Below are 21,730 nucleotides of genomic sequence, written 5' to 3'. Positions count from 1 at the left end.
TGGAGGGAGCAGGGGAAATTGCCACACACACAGCAGGGGGTCAGCTGACGTTACTGAACCCCAATAACAATGGAGCATGTGTTGACTGTGTAGACAGCACTTCTGAGCAGCAACTGGCGGTGTTGGAGCCCAGGGTCAATGCTAGAAACAGAGTGTAGCCAGAGGCCTTATTGGAGCAAGTTTAATAACTGCAGTGTGAGTGTGGACGGAGCAGGAGAAATTGCCGGATACACAGCAGGGGATCAGCTGACGTTACTGAATCCCAATAACAGAGGAGCAAGTGTTGACTGTGCAGACGTCACTTCTGAGCAGCAACTGGCAGTGTTGGAGCAGAGGGTCAATGCTAGAAACAGAGTGTAGCCAGAGGCCTTATTGGATCAAGTTTAATATCTGTTGCAGTGTGAATGTGGACGGAGCAGTAGAAATTGCCGGATACACAGCAGGGGATCAGCTGACATTACTGAACCCCAATAACACAGCAGCAAGAGTTGACTGTGCAGACGGCACTTCTGACCAGCAACTGGCGGTGTTGGAGCCCAGGGTTTACAGTTCAGGTGGTAGAAACATGAACACAACAGGAGACCTGGATATTGTTGCCAACCAATTATTTAATCTGGAAGAGGAGTGGCAAATTCCTGCAAGATCCAGGCCTTGTTCATTTTCAGAAAAGTAAGCCGGTCAACTTTATCGGAGGATAGTCACATGCGATGGTCTGTTAGTACACCATCTGCGGCTCTAAAGACATGTTCTAAATAATAAACTAGCAGCAGGGCAAACCAGCACCTCCAATGCATACTGGCTAAGCTCTGGCCACGTATCCAGCTTAGAGACCCAAAACTTGAAGGGGGAAGAGCCACGTGGGAGAACACTGAGAGGGCAAGACATGTAGTCTGTCACCATCTGACGGAAACGTTGCCTCCTGCTGACTGGAACCGTCTGTGATGGTGTAGACATTTGTGGCGGGGAAACAAAACTTTGCCACATTTGGGCCATACTGGTCTTGCCTTGTGCTGAGGTGCTGCTACTGCTCCCTCTTTGTGCTGAGCTTCCTCCACTTCCTCGACGCACTGAGCTGCTTTGTAAAGCACTAGCAGCACTGCTCTCGGTTGGAATGCAGAACATGATGGAATGCACCGGTGTGTCTTGGTACTCCCGCATTTTACGCTCCCGGTTCAACGGTGTTATGAGGCTTTGTAAGTTGTCCCTGTAGCGAGGATCTAGGAGGGTGTACACCCAATAATCAGCCGTGTTGAGAATGTGGGTGATGCAGCGGTCGTTTCTCAGGCACTGCAGCATGAAATCAACCATATGCTGCAGACTGCCAACTGGCCAAGAAACACTGTCACCTGCTTGAGGCGTCATGTCTGCCTGCTCTGCATCACCCCACCCTCGCTCTACATACTGACTACTAAAGCATTGTGTAACTCCTTCCTCTGGACAGATGTCTTCCTCCTCCATTGACTTCTCCTCATCCTCCTCACAAAGTGTCCACTGCCTAAGCCTTTGTGAGGAACCACGTTGCGCAGTCTGTTCAGAAGCAGATGGCATTTGTGACTCCTCATCCTCCACCTCTTCCACAACCTCCTCCCTTAGTGCTTGCAGTGTTTTTTCAAGCAGGCAGATAAAGGGGGATAGTCATGCTGACTAGTGCATCATCTGCACTCGCCATCCACGTGAAATCATCGAAGGCACGCAAAACGTGGCAGATGTCCTTCATAGAGGCCCACTCAGTGGTGGTGAAATGTGAACGGCGCGCAGTGCGACTTTTTTGCGCCTGATGCAGCTGGTACTCCATTACTGCTGCCTGCTGCTCACACAACAGCTCCAACATGTGTAACGTTGAATTCCACCTGGTGGGTAGGTCACATATGATGTGATGCTCCGGAAGGCGGAATCGACGCTGCAGAGCTGCAATGCACGATCTTGCAATGCTGGAACGCAGCAAGTGAGCGCACTCTAGGCGGACCTTGTGCAGCAGTGAATCAAGCTCTGGATAGTCACTCAAAAAACTCAGCATGACCAAGTTGAGCACATGTGCCAGACATGGGATGTGAGTGAGGTTGCCTAGGCCCAGAGCTGCCACCAGATTTCGGCCATTGTCACACACTACCATGCCTGGCTGGAGATTCGCTGGCACAAACCACACGTCGCTCTCCTGCTTCATGGCATTCCAGAGCTCCTGCACTGTGTGGCTTCGATTCCCCAAAGAAATTAATTTCAAAATTAATTTCTCCCATGCCTGTGCTACCGATGGCTGTAGACTGGCCTGGGAGTGTGAGGATGACAGGGAACATGGTGGAATTACACTGGGTCTCTGTACAACAGTGCCAGAGGTTCTTCCATGGCGATCTTGTGAGGAAGCCGAACCAGCTGTGTGTGAGCTCGAGGAAGAGGCTACAACACGAGCTGAAGAGGTGGTAGGTGGCACTGTAGGTTGGCCTAGGTCTTCAGTGTGTTTTTGTAACTCCACCACATGCTTGGTCCGCACATGTTTCCACATATTTGTGGTATTGAGATTGCTGACACTTTTCTTTATTTTCACTTTCTGATTACACAGCTTGCATATGACAAAGCAAATGTAATCTGCAACTGTGTCAAAAAAGGACCAGGCACTGCAAGTCTTGGGAGCGCCCGTTTTGGGTTTTGAAAGAGGCATGCTCCTAATGGGTGCCAAAGTGGAGGCTACAGACAACACAGTTTGCCCCCTCCCTCTCCCTCCTTTTTGGGCCGTTCGTGGAATCTCTTCCTCAGAGCTGCTCCCATCACCTTTCTGTACCTCACGCCATGATGGGTCAAGGACCTCATCATCTACACTACCCTCTTCCAACAAGTGCTTTTCCTGGGTAGTCTCGGCAGCACAGTACGCACCAGAAAATGGCACCTGAGTCTCATCATCAGATGCGTACTGAGGTGCGCTGACCGAAGGCACTTGCCCACCTGCCTCTTCAGATTCAGAGAGACAAAGCAGTTGTGCATCACGGCATACTGCCTCTTCTTCCATTTCTCGAATGCTGCTTGGCTGGCCCCCTCTTTCCAAGCCAAGAGATTCAGAGAATAGAAGTAGAGATGGCTCCTGTCCAGGGCTCTCTGACTGCCTAGGCAATTTGGCAGGTGGTGAAGAGACAAATGTGAGCTCTTCAGTGCTCTGTGCCTGATAGGATGTGGCACTAATTGAAGTTGATGCGTTAGCTGCCATCCATCCGACAACGGCTTCAATTTGTTCATCCCGCAGCAGTGGGGTATGGTGAGCTCCTACAAAGCTGCGCATAAAGGACTGTTCCCTGGTAAAACTGGGGGGATGCTGAGTCACTGGTGCCTGCAGCAGGCACAGAATCCCCACGTCCTCTCCCTGCAGAAACTCCACGCCCACGACGACGTGCCTTACTCCCTGCCTTCTTCATCTTGGTAGACTGATAAAGAAAGGCAGAAAGGTACTAAGGGCTTAGTGTGCTTATTCCTGAACAGCTGCTAACAGGTATAAGAAACACTAATTTTATAGTGTGGACTAGACTTTAATATGAGCTAATGTGGCCTACACAACTGTAAAGTGGAGTGTTTGGTGAACTTTATTTAGGTTTTTTTTTACAAAAAAAAATGGATGTGCCCAAAGATGTCAAACCGATGGTATCACAAACTTTTTGTAGCTATTACAATGCAGGAAGTTAACCTACAATGCAATAGATGAGGCTCCAAAAAATAGGCTAATACTAATCTGGCTGGGGCTGCAGGGCACAAGGCTGCAGAAAAGCTCCTCTATCTACTCCTATATAGCTGGATACGGATGTAAACACACTAATAGGAGAAATCAGAAAAAATGTGCAGCAGCACAAATGCAAAAAAGGACAATGTAACAGTATGAGGCAGTGATGCATGCTAAAGGAACTACTACTAGATGTGGCTGCAGAACACACTGCAGCGTGAGCTGCACTCACACACACAGAGACCTTGCAGACAGCCGTGAACAGCGCTGCAAGGCAAAAAAAAGCTTCTCACACAGCGGTTGCTACAGTAGCCTGGGTAAAGCACAATGAAGCAAATCGCTATCTCAAACTGTCCCTCAGTCAGAACAGCAGCATCCTGTCCCTAACTGAATTCACAGCAGAGTGAACCCAATCACAGCCATGCCATTAGTTACATGCCGAACATGCATAACAGGATGTGCCCACACTTCTTAGGATTCCTCATTGGCTGAATTAAATCAAACTGGCTCATAGCATTATGGGAACTTCCAATTCCGGTATTCGATATTGCAAAAGTATCGGAACTCCAGTATTGGAACTCCAATACCGCGAATATCAGCAAATACTCGATATTTGCAGTATCGGAATGCTCAACACTACTTATCAGTGCATACTTTATATATTTCTCAGTGACCATTATACAGTTGTGATCAAAAGTTTACATACCCCAGCAGAATTTTGCTTTCTTGGCCTTATTTCAGAGAGTATGAATATGAATGATAGCACCAAAACTTTGTCTTCACTCATGGTTAGTGGTTGGGTGAAGCCATTTATTGTCAAACTACTGTGTTTTCTCTTTTAAATCATAATGACAACACAAAATCTCCAAATGACCCTGATAAAAAGTTCACAAACCCTGGTGATTTTGGGCTGATAACATGCGGAGAAGTTGACACAAATAGGTTTGAATGGCTACTAAAGGTAACATCCTCACCTGTGACCTGTTTGCTTGTAATCAGTGTGTGTGCATAAAAGCTGAGTGAGTTTCTGGGACCCAGACAGACTCTTGCATCTTTCATCCAGCCATGGATGTTTCTAGATTGTGAGTCATGGGGAAAGCAAAAGAATTGTCAACAGATTTTTACGGGAAAAGGTAATTGAACTGTATAAAACTGGAAATTGATACAAAAAGATATCCAAGGAATTGATAATGCCAGTCAACAGCATTCAAACTGGGCTTAACAAATGGAAAATCAGGGGCTCTGTAAAAACAAAACCACGGTCAGGCAGACCAGCAAATATGTTGTCCACAACTGCCAGGAAAAGTATTCGGGATGCAAAGAAAAACCCACAAATAACATTAGCTGACATACAAGACTCTCTGAAAACTGCTGGAGTGGCTGTTTCAAGATGCACACTATGGAGGCACTTGGGCAAAATGGGCTGCATGGTCGAGACACCAGAAGAAAGTCATTGCTGCACAAATGCCACAAAATGTCTCACCTACAATATGCAAAACAGCACAGAAACAAGCCTCAAAACTTCTGAAACAAGGTAATTTGGAGTGATGCGACCAAAATTGAACTTTTTGGCCACAACCATAAACGTTACATTTGGAGAAAGGTCAACAAGGCCTATGATGAAAGGAACACCATTCCTACTGTAAAGCATGGAGGTGGATAGCTGATGTTTTGGGGATGTGTGAACTGCAAAAGCACAGGAGAATTGGTCAAAGTTGAAGAAAAAATGAATGCAGCATGTTATCAGCAAATACTGGAGGCAAATTTGAACTCATCAGCCTGGAAGCTGTGCATGGGACGTACTTGGATGTTCCAACATGACAAAGATCCGAAACACAAGGCCAAGTCAACCTGTCATTGGCTACAGCAGAACAAATTGAAAGTTCTGGAGTAGCCATCTCAGTCTCCTGACCTCAATATCATTGAGCTAATCTGGGGAGATCTCAAGGGTGCAGTTCATGCTAGACAGCCCATGGATTTAAAGGAACTGGACGCTTTTTGCCAAGAAGAGTGGGCAGCTTTACCATCTGAAAAAATACAGAACCTCATCCACAACTACCACAAAAGACTTCAAGTTGTCATTGATGTTAGAGGGGGCAATACACGGTATTAAGAAATGGGGTATGTGAACTTTTGATCGGGGTCATTTGGATGCTTTGGTTTGTCATTATGACTTAAAAAGAGAAAACACAGTAGTTTGACTATAAATGGCTTCACTCAACCACTAACCATGAGTGGAGAAAAAGTGTTGGTGTTATCATTCAAATTCTCTGAAAAAAACGCCAAGAAAGCAAAATTTTGCTGGGGTTTGTATACTTTTGAGCACATCTGTATATGATAGTGGTGCCGAACCCAAACAGTAACACAAACTTCCTGGAGAAGTCTGTGTTTGGGGTCTGTGCAGAAACACTAGTTGTTTGGTATGGAAACCAAACTTTACTGTTTGGGTTTGCCCATTTCAGCTTACTATTATTCCAGTCTCAGTTTTCTAAGCCGAGAATGATCACCGCAGACATTTCTTGACAGTGACTAGAACAATGATACTGTGCGATTGGAAATCTACCAATTTTGCCTCATTGGGTGAGAGGGTGGAAGAGCTTAATAATATTATGAAAATGGAAAACATGATTGCATATAATATGTTGGATATTATTTAGTGAAAGGAATTATATGGCAAACTGGTTGTCATAAAACCACATTATAGGCAAGTTACTTTGACAAATATTTTTTTTCCTCACTACCTTCCCCCCTCTTCTCTTCTTCTCCTGCTCTTTCCTACATCTTACATACTGTACATACATACAGTACAGACAAAAAGTTTGGACACACCTTCTCATTTCAAGATTTTTCTGTATTTTCATGACTATGAAAATTGTACATTCACACTGAAGGCATCAAAACTATGAATTAACACATGTGGAATTATATACTTAACAAAAAAGTGTGAAGCAACTGAAATTATGTCTTATATTCTAGGTTCTTCAAAGTAGCCACCTTTTCCTTTGATGACTGCTTTGCACACTCTTGGCATTCTCTTGATGAGCTTCAACAGGTAGTCACCTGGAATGGTCTTCCAACAATCTTGGAGGAGTTCCCAGAGATGCTTAGCACTTGTTGGCCCTTTTGCCTTCACTCTGCGGTCCAGCTCACCCCAAACCATCTCGATTGAGTTCAGGTCTAGTGACTGTGGAGGCCAGGTCATCAGGCGTAGCACCCCATCACTCTCCTTCTTGGTCAAGTAGCCCTTACACAGCCTGGAGATTTCTCAATCTTGAAATGAGAATGTGTGTCCAAACTTTTGGTCTGTACTGGTATATATTTGATTTATGTCCAAAAACAAAGCATAAACATTTTAATTGGTTGCATATTTATATGCAAAATGACTTATGACAACATAATCATGTGCCTTGCTATTGTTGTTAAACTTTAATAAAAACATTTAAAGTAAAAAATAATTTATCCTGCTTAACCCCTTTCTGCCATCTGACGTACTATTTCGTCCATATGACCTGGACCCTAATTCCCATGGACGAAATAGTATGTCACATGCAATCAGCCACATTCACGGGGGGAGCGCGGCCGATCGCAGCTGGGTGTCAGCTGATTATCACAGCTGACACCTGGTATTAAGTGCCAGGAGTGGTCACTGTCCTGCAGAGAGGTGGCTACTCAGTGCCTGCTGATCTGACAGAGTGCTGTGCAAAGTGTCAGATCAGCGATCTGAATTTATATAGTAATGTCCCACCCTGGGACAATGTAAAAAAGTAAAACAAAATATTATACTGTGTAAAAATATTTTTTAAAATTTCCTAAATAAAGAAAAAAAAATATTGTTCCAATAAATACATTTCTTTATGAAAATAAAAAAAAGCAATAAAAGTATATATAATTAACATAACGCACCAACCCATTTCCTTAAGCTGCAGATGGGCAACACTCCAAACTTGATATAAACATACTGACTGTAAAGTTATTAAACTATACTTAGTCACAAAGTGTTATTGATTAAAAAGAAACCTTTATTCACATATAAACAATACACACAATTGTGTGTAATATTTATTATCGCCACGCCCATAACAACCCAATCTATAAAACTGTCTCACTAGTTAACCCCTTCAGTGAACACCGCAAAAAAATTAAGCATAAAACAATGCTTTATCATCATACCGCCAAGCAAAAAGTGGAATAACACTGGATCAAAAAGACAGATGTAAACAAACATGGTACCGCTGAAAACGTCATCATGTCCCACAAAAACGAGCTACCATACAGTGTCATCAGCAGAAAAATATAAAAGTTATAGCTGTCAGAATAAAGCGATGCAAAAACAATAACTTTTTTTTATATAAAATAGATTTTATTATATAAAAGCACCAAAACATAAAAAAGATATAAATGAGGTATTGCTGTAATCGTACTGACCTAAAGAATAAAACTGCCTTATCAATTTTAATACATGCGGAATGGTATAAATGCCCCCCCAAAAGTAATTCATGAATTGCTGGTGTTTGTTCATTCTGCCTCCCAAAAATCGAAATAAAAAGTGATAAAAAAAGTCATGTGCCCGAAAATGGTACCAATAAAAACATCAATTCGTCCCACAAAAAACAAGACCTCACTTGACTCTGTGGGCCAAAATATAGAAAAATTATAGCTCTCAAAATGTGATGATGCACAAATTATTTTTTGCAATAAAAAGTTTCTTTTAGCATGTGACAGCTGCCAAACATGAAAACCCAATATAAAAACCATCTATAAATAGTAAATCAAACCCCCTTTATCACCCCCTTAGGGGGAAATGTAATAAAATGAAAAAATGTATTTTGTTCCATTTTCCCATTAGGGTTAGCGTTAGGGTTGGGGCTAAAGTTAGGGTTAGGGTTGGGGCTAAAGCTATGGTTAGTAGAGTTGAGCGACCTTGACCTTTTTAGAGTCGAGCCGGGTTTCGCGAAACCCGACTATCTCAAAAGTCGGGTCGAGTGAAATCGGCCGATTATGACGTAAAGTCGGGATCGACCGAAACACGAAACCCAATGCAAGTCAATGGGGCAGCATAGTCGGCAGTGAGTGGGGGCCAGGAAAACACCTAGAGTGCCCATTTTAATGTCAAAACCATCCATTCTTCGTAATGAAGCTTGTCAAGCGTAATTTACCTTATAATAATTGGAAGGCATTTGAAATTGGGGGTCATTTGGCTAAAGTTGTGTGGGGTAGGGCTGGTTCAAGTAATTAGTGGGCCCAGGAAATCTGGACCACGTCACGGCAGTGGAGCAGGGAGAGGTAAGTATTTCAACTTTGCAAGTGCTGTGATCCTGAGCAAGCGGGGGGGCCCACTTGTTGGCATTGGCACTGGCACAGGGCCCCTCAAAGTACAGCGGTGTGTTTGCACGGCGGGGGCGCCTCCCAGCGGCAGCAACACTTTTGCGTACTATGAGAGGCCCTGTGCCAGTGACGTCGCCAACTAGTATTCCTCCCCCCACCTGATGAAGGAACCTGCACTTTCATCTGCACCTTCCTCTTTGTCCCCGTGTAAGGTGGTATGGTATGCGGGAAGAGCAACCTGACTTTCAGCAGGGTCACAATGTTGTTGTGTTAGCATGCACGGGGAATGTTGCGTTATGGGTCAATGTACCAGCAGACTCATCTATCACTGGCTGGGCAATGGGCACGATGAAGTGGAAACACAGATATAGGCCAAAAGAATAAAGTGGGCTAAATGCAGTTCAAAATTGGTAACACAGGAATAACCAGGGGGCATTGCAGTGGAGGACAACTGGAATGAGAGGCTGACACAGAGAGTAGGGCCAAATCAGTAAGTAGTCAGTAAGTAGTCGAAATGCAGTTCAAAATTGGCAACCGTAGTAAACAGGCGGCACAGCTTTGTTCAGTGGAGGAGAACAGCAAGGAGTGGCAGACACCGATAGTAGGCCCCAACCCAACTAGTAGGCCAAATGCAGTCTAACATTAACAACTACTTAACGAGAGCCTGAAAATTGAATTTCAGGACAGGAAACCAGGAGAACAGCAAGGAGTGGCAGACACCGATAGTAGGCCCCAAACCAACTAGTACGCCAAATGCAGTTGTTCCATTTAACCACAATTTAATGAGAATGAAGATAGAAGCTCAGGAAAGGCAACCTGGGGAACACCTTGGAGTGTAACACACCATCTCTCTCCACCCCATACCCATTTTGTAGGCCTAATGCAGTGTACTTTTCTACAACTACTAAACGAGAGTCGGAAGACCGAAGCAATGGCAAGGAAACCAGGGGAACACCTTGGAGTGTAACACACCATCTCTCTCCACCCCATACCCAATTTGTAGGCCTAATGCAGTGTAGTTTCCAAGAACTACTAAACGAGAGCCGGAAGATCGAAGCTCAGGAAAGGCAACCTGGGGAACACCTTGGAGTGTAACACACCCTCTCTCTACACCCCATACCCAATTTGAAGGCCTAATGCAGTGTAGTTTCCAAGAACTACTAAACGAGAGCCGGAAGATCGAAGCTCAGGAAAGGCAACCTGGGGAACACCTTGGAGTGTAACACACCCTCTCGCTACACCCCATACCCAATTTGAAGGCCTAATGCAGCGTAGTTTCCAACAACTACTAAACGAGAGCCGGAAGATAGAAGCTCAGGAAAGGCAACCTGGGGAACACCTTGGAGTGTAACAAACCCTCTCTCTACACCCCATACCCAATTTGTAGGCCTAATGCAGCGTAGTTTCCGACAACTACTAAACGAGAGCATGAAGATCGAAGCTCAGGAAAGGCAACCTGGGGAACATCTTGGAGTGTAACACACCCTCTCTCTACACCCCATACCCAATTTGAAGGCCTAATGCAGTGTAGTTTCCAAGAACTACTAAACGAGAGCCGGAAGATCGAAGCTCAGGAAAGGCAACCTGGGGAACACCTTGGAGTGGAACACACCATCTCTCTACACCCCATACCCAATTTGAAGGCCTAATGCAGCGTAGTTTCCAACAACTACTAAACGAGAGCCGGAAGATCGAAGCTCAGGAAAGGCAACCTGGGGAACACCTTGGAGTGTAACACAACGTCTCTCTACACCACGGAAGGGCTTCTTAGGAAGGAAGGCTGTTGGAAATAAGCATTGCGCGTCCGAGGGTGATTATATTCTTATTAGGTATATACTCACCCTCGGACGCGCCCTGCTTCTTTATTTGGAATGAATGTTTATTTGCAATGTGGTGTTGACTTTCTCTATTATTTTGGTAATTAATGATTTTATTATTTTCATTGTTTTGCATCTTCTCGGCAATAATATAAAGAAGACGCGACAGGACAACACTCGGTGGATGCCATATGTGTGTTTTCAATTTAAAAAACCTTTCAGTTAACTACTTGCAGGAGAAAGTAATTGTAGCTGGTGGCCATTTTTAGTACTGTACCAGATTTTAGTTGTGTGTTTGTTTTTAATGTTAAAATGTCTGCATTTGATATCTCACCAGTATTTTCTTTTTTATAAGCAAAATACTTTTTTTTTTAATTTATGATGTTGGTTCAAGGGGTACACGGGCAGCAGTAGACAGGTCAGTGGAGGCCTAGTGGAAGGAGGGACCGCAGACAGGCTTCGAAGCCCTAACATAATAAATTGGGCTGCCTGTAGGCAATTTAAAATTGGTTCCAGGGGAACAAGGGCAGCAGTAGACAGGTTAGTGGAGGCCTAGTGGAAGGAGGGACCGCAGATGCGCCAATGTTTCCCCCATACCAAATTTGTAGGCCTAATGCAGTGTAGTTTCCAACAACTACTGAACGAGAGCCGGAATATCGAAGCTCAGGAAAGGCAACCTGGGGAACACCTTGGAGTGTAACACACCCTCTCTCTACACCCCATACCCAATTTGAAGGCCTAATGCAGCGTAGTTTCCAACAACTACTAAACGAGAGCCGGAAGATCGAAGCTCAGGAAAGGCAACCTGGGGAACACCTTGGAGTGTAACAAACCCTCTCTCTACGCCCCATACCCAATTTGTAGGCCTAATGCAGCGTAGTTTCCGACAACTACTAAACGAGAGCATGAAGATCGAAGCTCAGGAAAGGCAACCTGGGGAACACCTTGGAGTGTAACACACCCTCTCTCTACACCCCATACCCAATTTGAAGGCCTAATGCAGTGTAGATTCCAAGAACTACTAAACGAGAGCCGGAAGATCGAAGCTCAGGAAAGGCAACCTGGGGAACACCTTGGAGTGTAACACACCCTCTCTCTACACCCCATACCCAATTTGAAGGCCTAATGCAGTGTAGTTTCCAAGAACTACTAAACGAGAGCCGGAAGATCGAACCTCAGGAAAGGCAACCTGGGGAACACCTTGGAGTGGAACACACCATCTCTCTACACCCCATACCCAATTTGAAGGCCTAATGCAGCGTAGTTTCCAACAACTACTAAACGAGAGCCGGAAGATCGAAGCTCAGGAAAGGCAACCTGGGGAACACCTTGGAGTGTAACACAACGTCTCTCTACACCACGGAAGGGCTGATTCTTAGGAAGGAAGGCTGTTGGAAATAAGCATTGCGCGTCCGAGGGTGATTATATTCTTATTAGGTATATACTCACCCTCGGACGCGCCCTGCTTCTTTATTTGGAATGAATGTTTATTTGCAATGTGGTGTTGACTTTCTCTATTATTTTGGTAATTAATGATTTTATTATTTTCATTGTTTTGCATCTTCTCGGCAATAATATAAAGAAGACGCGACAGGACAACACTCGGTGGATGCCATATCTGTGTTTTCAATTTAAAAAACCTTTCAGTTAACTTCTTGCAGGAGAAAGTAATTGTAGCTGGTGGCCATTTTTAGTACTGTACCAGATTTTAGTTGTGTGTTTGTTTTTAATGTTAAAATGTCTGCATTTGATATCTCTCCAGTATTTTCTTTTTTGTAAGCAAAATACTTATTTTTATATTTTCTGATGTTGGTTCCAGGGGTACACGGGCAGCAGTGCCCTTGTCAGTGTAGTAGTAGTTGAAAGAATGGACCGCAGACAGGCATCGAAGGCCTAAAATAAAAAAATTGGGCTGGCTGTAGGCAATTTTAAATTGGTTCCAGGGGTACACGGGCAGCAGTGGTGTGGTCAGTGGAGGCCTAGTGGAAGGAGTGACCGCAGACAGGCATCGAAGGCCTAAAATAATAACACATGGCTGTAGGCAATTTTAAATTGGTTCCAGGGGTACTCGGGCAGCAGTGGTGTGGTCAGTGGAGGCCTAGTGGAAGGAGTGACCGCAGACAGGCATCGAAGGCCTAAAATAATAACACATGGCTGTAGGCAATTTTAAATTGGTTCCAGGGGTACACGGGCAGCAGTGGTGTGGTCAGTGGAGGCCTAGTGGAAGGAGTGACCGCAGACAGGCATCGAAGGCCTAAAATAATAACACATGGCTGTAGGCAATTTTAAATTGGTTCCAGGGGTACACGGACAGCAGTGGTGTGGTCAGTGGAGGCCTAGTGGAAGGAGTGACCGCAGACAGGCATCGAAGGCCTAAAATAATAACACATGGCTGTAGGCAATTTTAAATTGGTTCCAGGGGTACACGGGCAGCAGTGGTGTGGTCAGTGGAGGCCTAGTGGAAGGAGTGACCGCAGACAGGCATCGAAGGCCTAAAATAATAACACATGGCTGTAGGCAATTTTAAATTGGTTCCAGGGGTACACGGGCAGCAGTGCCCTGGTCAGTGTAGTAGTAGTTGAAAGAATGGACCGCAGACAGGCATCGAAGGCCTAAAATAATAACACATGGCTGTAGGCAATTTTAAATTGGTTCCAGGGGTACACGGACAGCAGTGGTGTGGTCAGTGGAGGCCTAGTGGAAGGAGTGACCGCAGACAGGCATCGAAGGCCTAAAATAATAACACATGGCTGTAGGCAATTTTAAATTGGTTCCAGGGGTACACGGGCAGCAGTGGTGTGGTCAGTGGAGGCCTAGTGGAAGGAGTGACCGCAGACAGGCATCGAAGGCCTAAAATAATAACACATGGCTGTAGGCAATTTTAAATTGGTTCCAGGGGTACACGGGCAGCAGTGACCTGGTCAGTGTAGTAGTAGTTGAAAGAATGGACCGCAGACAGGCATCGAAGGCCTAAAATAAAAAAATTGGGCTGGCTGTAGGCAATTTTAAATTGGTTCCAGGGGTACACTGGCAGCAGTGGTGTGGTCAGTAGAGGCCTAGTGGAAGGAGTGACCGCAGACAGGCATCGAAGGCCTAAAATAATAACACATGGCTGTAGGCAATTTTAAATTGGTTCCAGGGGTACACGGGCAGCAGTGGTGTGGTCAGTGGAGGCCTAGTGGAAGGAGTGACCACAGACAGGCATCGAAGGCCTAACATAACAAAAATGTCAATACAATGGTATTGTCAGTGGCAGGCATTGAAGGATGTCAGCGCATAGACTAAACATTGGTGGAGCTGTGAGATAATTTTGCAAGTGGTAGAGCACTGTTTGAGCTGGGGTGGGGGGAAACTGTCTTGTGGCCGGCGGTACAGGCCCAGGGCCCCTCATATTACAACGGTGTGTCTGACGTTGGGTGCGCACCACCACCGCCAGAGACACTTTATTGTACTAGGAGGGGCCCAGTGGCAGTGCCGTCGACCAAAAGCGGGCTCACCCACCTCTTCAGACAAACTGCACTCTCACGGGTGCTGTCGCCAAGTGTCGATACCACGGCCCCGTGTGGGGAGTTTGGCCATTTAGTGAGGTGTAAACATGTCGTATGCTGGACAATCAGGTGCTGAAAATTACGAGATTGGAAAAGGCATTCAGAATAGTCCACAGGCAAGACCTTTTCATAGGAAAGCTAGGTGTCAGCCGGGCAAGGTGGGGCAAAAGATTTCGAAATCCAGTTGTGGTTCATTTTAATGAAGGTTAGATCATCTACATTTTGGGTAGCCAGACGAGTCCTTTTTTCTGTTAGTATTGAACCTGCAGCACTGAATACTCTTTCTGATAGGACACTAGCTGCCGGGCAAGCAAGCTCCTGCAATGCATATTCTGCCAATTCTGGCCAGGTGTCTAATTTTGATGCCCAGTAATCAAATGGGAATGACGGTTGAGGGAGAACATCGATAAGGGATGAAAAATAGTTTGTAACCATACTGGACAAATGTGGTCTCCTGTCACTTTGAATTGATGCTGCAGTACCTGTCCTGTCTGCGGTCATAGCAAAATCACTCCACAACCTGGTCAGAAAACCCCTCTGGCCAACGCCACTTCTGATTTCTGCCCCTCTAACTCCTCTGGTATGCTGGCCCCTGCAGCTCGTGTGAGAACGATCACGGGCGCTGTGTGCAGGGAATGCCAGAAGCAAACGGTCAACAAGAGTTGATTGTTTGGTTGCTAATATTAGTTCCAAGTTCTCATGTGGCATTATATTTTGCAATTTGCCTTTATAGCGAGGATCAAGGAGGCAGGCCAACCAGTAATCGTCATCATTCATCATTTTAGTTATGCGTGTGTCCCTTTTGAGGATACGTAAGGCATAATCCGCCATGTGGGCCAAAGTTCCAGTTCTCAAATCTGCGGTTGTGCTTGGTTGAGGGGCAGTTTCAGGCAAATCCACGTCACTTGTGTCCCTCAAAAAACCAGAACCCGGCCTTGCCGCGCCACCAATTTCCAGTGGCCCCGGAAAAGCTTCCTCATTAAAAATATAATCATCCCCATCATCCTCCTCGTCCACCTCCTCCTCTTCGCCCGCTACCTCGTCCTGTACACTGCCCTGGCCAGACAATGGCTGACTGTCATCAAGGCTTTCCTCTTCCTCAGCTGCAGACGCCTGATCCTTTATGTGCGTCAAACTTTGCATCAGCAGACGCATTAGGGGGATGCTCATGCTTATTATGGCGTTGTCTGCACTAACCAGCCGTGTGCATTCCTCAAAACACTGAAGGACTTGACACATGTCTTGAATCTTCGACCACTGCACACCTGACAACTCCATGTCTGCCATCCTACTGCCTGCCCGTGTATGTGTATCCTCCCACAAAAACATAACAGCCCGCCTCTGTTCACACAGTCTCTGAAGCATGTGCAGTGTTGAGTTCCACCTTGTTGCAACGTCTATGATTAGGCGATGCTGGGGAAGGTTCAAAGAACGCTGATAGGTCTGCATACGGCTGGAGTGTACGGGCGAACGGCGGATATGTGAGCAAAGTCCACGCACTTTGAGGAGCAGGTCGGATAACCCCGGATAACTTTTCAGGAAGCACTGCACCACCAGGTTTAAGGTGTGAGCCAGGCAAGGAATGTGTTTCAGTTGGGAAAGGGAGATGGCAGCCATGAAATTCCTTCCGTTATCACTCACTACCTTGCCTGCCTCAAGATCTACAGTGCCCAGCCACGACTGCGTTTCTTTCTGCAAGAACTCGGACAGAACTTCCGCGGTGTGTCTGTTGTCGCCCAAACACTTCATAGCCAATACAGCCTGCTGACGTTTGCCAGTAGCTGCCCCATAATGGGAGACCTTGTGTGCAACAGTGGCAGCTGCGGATGGAGTGGTTGTGCGACTGCGGTCTGTGGACGAGCTCTCGCTTCTGCAGGAGGACGAAGAGGAGGAGGAGGGGGTGCGAACGGCTACAGCCAATTGTTTCCTAGACTGTGGGCTAGGCAGAACTGTCCCAAACTTGCTGTCCCCTGTGGACCCTGCATCCACCACATTTACCCAGTGTGCCGTGATGGACACGTAACGTCCCTGGCCATGCCTACTGGTCCATGCATCTGTTGTCAGGTGCACCTTTGTGCTCACAGATTGCCTGAGTGCATGGACGATGCGCTCTTTAACATGCTGGTGGAGGGCTGGGATGGCTTTTCTGGAAAAAAAGTGTCGACTGGGTAGCTCGTAGCGTGGTACAGCGTAGTCCATCAGGGCTTTGAAAGCTTCGCTTTCAACTAACCGGTAGGGCATCATCTCTAACGAGATTAGTCTAGCTATGTGTGCGTTCAAACCCTGTGTACGCGGATGCGAGGCTAAGTACTTCCTTTTTCTAACCATAGTCTCATGTAGGGTGAGCTGGACTGGAGAGCTGGAGATCGTGGAACTAGCGGGGGTGCCGGTGGACATGGCAGACTGAGAGACGGTGGGAGATGGTATTGTTGCCACCGGTGCCCTAGATGCAGTGTTTCCTACTACGAAACTGGTGATTCCCTGACCCTGACGGCTTTGGCCTGGCAAAGAAACCTGCACAGATACTGCAGGTGGTGCGGAAAATGGTGGCCCTACACTGCCGGAAGGGATGTTGCGTTGCTGACTAGCTTCATTGGCCGAGGGTGCTACAACCTTAAGGGACGTTTGGTAGTTAGTCCAGGCTTGCAAATGCATGGTGGTTAAATGTCTATGCATGCAACTTGTATTGAGACTTTTCAGATTCTGTCCTCTGCTTAAGGTAGTTGAACATTTTTGACAGATGACTTTGCGCTGATCAATTGGATGTTGTTTAAAAAAATGCCAGACTGCACTCTTTCTAGCATCGGATACCTTTTCAGGCATTGCAGACTGAGCTTTAACCGGATGGCCACGCTGTCCTCCAACAGGTTTTAGCTTTGCCACGCGTTTTGGGCAAGATACGGGCCCGGCAGATGGAACCTGTTGCGATGTGGATGCCTGCTGCGGCCCCTCCTCCTCCGCTTCATAACTGCTGCCGCCTGCACCCTGTTCCCCCAATGGCTGCCAATCGGGGTCAAGAACTGGGTCATCTATTACCTCTTCTTGTAGCTCGTGTGCAATTTCGTCTGTGTCACCGTGTCGGTCGGTGGTATAGCGTTCGTGATGGGGCAACATAGTCTCATCAGGGTCTGATTCTTGATCAGCACCCTGCGAGGGCAATGTTGTGGTCTGAGTCAAAGGACCAGCATAGTAGTCTGGCTGTGGCTGTGCATCAGTGCACTCCATGTCAGATTCAACTTGTAATGGGCATGGACTGTTAACTGCTTCACTTTCTAAGCCAGGGACGGTATGTGTAAAGAGCTCCATGGAGTAACCCGTTGTGTCGCCTGCTGCATTCTTCTCTGTTGTTGTTTTTGCTGAAGAGGACAAGGAAGCGACTTGTCCCTGACCGTGAACATCCACTAACGACGCGCTGCTTTGACATTTACCAGTTTCACGAGAGGAGGCAAAAGAGCTAGAGGCTGAGTCAGCAAGATAAGCCAAAACTTGCTCTTGCTGCTCCGGCTTTAAAAGCGGTTTTCCTACTCCCAGAAAAGGGAGCGTTCGAGGCCTTGTGTAGCCAGACGACGAACCTGGCTCCACAGCTCCAGACTTAGGTGCAATATTTTTTTTCCCACGACCAGCTGATGCTCCACCACTACCACTACCCTCATTACCAGCTGACAATGAACGCCCCCGGCCACGACCTCTTCCACCAGACTTCCTCATTGTTTAAAAAACGTTACCAAACGAACGGTATTTGTTGCTGTCACACAACTTACACGGTGAGCTATAACTTCAGTATGATTTAGCTACCCCTTTACAGGTGGGTGAGACCACAACGAAAATCAGCCACAATGTTACACACTCTGTTTTTGTTGGCAACAAATGAGATGGCACACACGCAGGACTGTCACTGAAGCGCAAATGTAAATATTTATCTCCCACTGATTTGTGTTTGTTTTTTTTAAAAGGGAGACTTCAGAAAAAAAAAAATTTAAAAAAATTATTTTTTACAGAAGAATTTATAAAACAAATAAAATGAAATGATTGTTTCAGGGAGAATTTAGGAAAAAAAAAAAAAAAAGGCTTTGTAGGGCCCACTGAGTGAGAGAGGACGCACACAGGAGTCAGGAGTGGCACACAAGCCCAGAGGCCAATATTAATCTCCCACCGATTGATTTAGTTATTTTTTTTGGTAGATTTTGGAACCCAAATCAAGCAAAAAAATTAATAGGCTTTCTATGGCCCACAATTGGGGAGAGAGAGAGAGAGATGGCACACCCAGGAGTTAAGACTGGCACACAAGCAGAAGGGGCAATATGAATCTCCCACAGATTTTTTTTTTTTTTTCAGGGAGACTTGAGAGAAAAAAAAATACAAAAAAAATGATTTTTTTCAGGAATAATTTAGAAACCAAAGAAAATAAAATGATTGTTTCAGGGAGAATTTAGAAAACAAATAAAACAAAAAATAGGCTTTCTAGGGCCCACTGAGTGACAGATGACGCACACAGGAGTCAGGAGTGGCACACAAGCCCAGAGGCCAATATTAATCTCCCACTGATTGATTTAGTGATTTTTTTTGGTAGATTTTGGAACCCAAATCAAGCAAAAAAATTTATAGGCTTTCTATGGCCCACAATTGGGGAGAGAGAGAGAGAGATGGCACACCCAGGAGTCAAGACTGGCACACAAGCAGAAGGGGCAATATGAATCTCCCACAGATTTTTTTTTTTTTTTTTTTTTTTTCAGGGAGACTTAAGAGAAAAAAAAATACAAAAAAAATGATTTTTTTCAGGAATAATTTAGAAACCAAAGAAAATAAAATGATTGTTTCAGGGAGAATTTAGAAAACAAATAAAACAAAAAATAGGCTTTCTAGGGCCCACTTAGTGACAGATGACGCACACAGGAGTCAGGAGTGGCACACAAGCCCAGAGGCCAATATTAATCTCCCACTGATTGATTTAGTGATTTTTTTTGGTAGATTTTGGAACCCAAATCAAGCAAAAAAATTAATAGGCTTTCTATGGCCCACAATTGGGGAGAGAGAGAGAGATGGCACACCCAGGAGTCAAGACTGGCACACAAGCAGAAGGGGCAATATGAATCTCCCACAAATTTTTTTTTTTTTTTTTTTTCAGGGAGACTTGAGAGAAAAAAAAATACAAAAAAAATGATTTTTTTCAGGAATAATTTAGAAACCAAAGAAAATAAAATGATTGTTTCAGGGAGAATTTAGAAAACAAATAAAACCAAAAATAGGCTTTCTAGGGCCCACTGAGTGACAGATGACGCACACAGGAGTCAGGAGTGGCACACAAGCCCAGAGGCCAATATTAATCTCCCACTGATTGATTTAGTGATTTTTTTTGGTAGATTTTGGAACCCAAATCAAGCAAAAAAATTAATAGGCTTTCTATGGCCCACAATTGGGGAGAGAGAGAGAGAGATGGCACACCCAGGAGTCAAGACTGGCACACAAGCAGAAGGGGCAATATGAATCTCCCACAGATTTTTTTTTTTTTTTTTCAGGGAGACTTGAGAGAAAAAAAAATACAAAAAAAAATGATTTTTTTCAGGAATAATTTAGAAACCAAAGAAAATAAAATGATTGTTTCAGGGAGAATTTAGAAAACAAATAAAACAAAAAATAGGCTTTCTAGGGCCCACTGAGTGACAGATAACGCACACAGGAGTCAGGAGTGGCACACAAGCCCAGAGGCCAATATTAATCTCCCACTGATTGATTTAGTGATTTTTTTCAGGTAGATTTTGGAACCCAAATCAAGCAAAAAAATTAATAGGCTTTCTATGGCCCACTATTTGTGAGAGAGAGATGGCACGCTTAGGACTGGCACACAAGCCCAAAGCCCAATATTAATCTCCCACTGATTGATTTAATGATTTTTTCAGGTAGAATTTAGAACCCAAATCAAGCAAAAAAATTAATAGGCTTTCTATGGCCCACTGAGTGAGAGATGGCACACACAGGAGTAAGGAGTGGCACACAAGCCCTGAGGCCAATATTTTTCTCCCACTGATTGATTGATTGATTTTTTCAGGTAGAATTAGGAACCCAAATCAACCCAAAAAATAAATAGGCTTTCTATGGCCCACTATTTGTGAGAGAGATGGCACGCTCAGGACTGGCACACAAGCCCAGAGGCCAATATTAATCTCCCACTTTTTTTTTTTTTCCAGGGAAAATTTATAAACCCAATAAAAAAAATAATAATAAATAGGCTTTCTATGGCCCACTATCTGAGAGAGAGAGATGGCACGCTTAGGACTGGCACACAAGCCCAAAGGCCAATACTAATCTCCCACTGATTGATTGATTGATTTTTTCAGGTAGAATTATGAACCCAAATCAACCAAAAAAATAAATAGGCTTTCTATGGCCCACTATTTGTGAGAGAGATGGCACGCTCAGGACTGGCACACAAGCCCAGAGGCCAATATTAATCTCCCACTTTTTTTTTTTTTCCAGGGAAAATTTATAAACCCAATAAAATAATAAAAAAATAGGCTTTCTATGGCCCACTATCTGAGAGAGAGAGAGATGGCACGCTTAGGACTGGCACACAAGCCCAAAGGCCAATATTAATCTCCCACTGATTGATTTATTGATTTTTTCAGGTAGAATTTAGAACCCAAATCAAGCAAAAAAATTAATAGGCTTTCTATGGCCCACTGAGTGAGAGATGGCACACACAGGAGTAAGGAGTGGCACACAAGCCCTGAGGCCAATATTTTTCTCCCACTGATTGATGTTGTGATTTTTTCTGGTAGATTTTGGAACCCAAATCAAGCAAAAAAATAAATAGGCTTTCTATGGCCCACTGAGTGAGAGATGACACAGACAGAGATGGCACTCTAGCAGAAATGTCAATCTTAATCTCCCACAAAAAAAAAAAAAAAAAAAAAAAAGGAACTGTCCTTCAATTACTATCTCCCTGCAGTAATCTCAGCCAGGTATGGCAGGCAGCAATAAGGAGTGGACTGATGCACAAATTAAATAAAAAGTGTGGACAAACAAACAAGATAGCTGTGCAGAAAGGAAGGAACAAGAGGATTTGTGCTTTGAAAAAAGCAGCTGGTTTGCACAGCGGCGTACACACAGCAATGCAGCTATCAGGGAGCCTTCTAGGGCAGCCCAATGAGCTACAGCGCTGAGGAAAAAAAAAAAAAAAGGAGCTTCCACTGTCCCTGCACACCGAAGGTGGTGTTGGGCAGTGGAAATCGCTACAGCACAAGCGGTTTTGTGGTTAATGGACCCTGCCTAACGCTGTCCCTGCTTCTGACGAAGCGGCAGCAACCTCTCCCTAAGCTCAGATCAGCAGCAGTAACATGGCG

Source organism: Ranitomeya imitator, chromosome 4 (assembly GCF_032444005.1).
Source record: "Ranitomeya imitator isolate aRanImi1 chromosome 4, aRanImi1.pri, whole genome shotgun sequence".
NCBI lineage: Eukaryota > Metazoa > Chordata > Amphibia > Anura > Dendrobatidae > Ranitomeya > Ranitomeya imitator.
This window is presented reverse-complemented; position numbering follows the sequence as displayed.